The sequence below is a fragment of the Chrysochloris asiatica genome, unplaced genomic scaffold (genome assembly GCF_000296735.1).
Source record: "Chrysochloris asiatica unplaced genomic scaffold, ChrAsi1.0 scaffold00268, whole genome shotgun sequence".
In the NCBI taxonomy this organism is placed as follows: Eukaryota; Metazoa; Chordata; class Mammalia; order Afrosoricida; family Chrysochloridae; genus Chrysochloris; species Chrysochloris asiatica.
The window spans coordinates 3222798-3223409 of record NW_006408786.1 but is presented as its reverse complement, the minus strand read 5'-3'; positions in this window follow the sequence as shown (position 1 = coordinate 3223409).

Genomic DNA, 612 nt, shown 5'->3' with positions numbered 1-612 from the left:
AATGGAAGAACAAAGCAGATGGGAAAACAATTAGGCAGATTTGAATGGGCTAAGTGGAACAGAGGTAAAGAATGTTGTATGCACAATCTTGGAACTAGAGGGCTCTGGGATACAGAGATTGAGACATGGTTGAAATGGCGAAAAGGGGGGATAATGTTAAGATGCTTGGCTATCTTTTGAATCTTGGTTTTTCTTGCATTATATTATAAACTAGACAGTGGAGGGGGAGAGAAAGGAGTAGCCAGAAACATCACCATAGAAAGCTTGTAAGTCTGTCTTCTGGTTATAACTGTTTGGAATACCTAAAATGGGGCTACAATGTGCCGGGTGAAGGAAGCTTCTTGTGGAGCTTCTGCAATACATAAGACTATAGGTAGAAGCCTGAACCACATTAAGATCTCCAGAGATGGGAAATTTCCACTTGAAAGGACAAACAAACCAAGGCGGCTAGAACAGAAGATACTTCTTTAAAGAAAGACCTACAGGAAAATAAAAAACAATAGAGGCAGACAGACTATTACTACAAGAACAAACAAGTTCCTTGCCCAGGAAACATCAAGGCAAGTGGTAGGGTCCCCTCAGTGCAAACTCCCTTCCAAGACTAAGACTCAA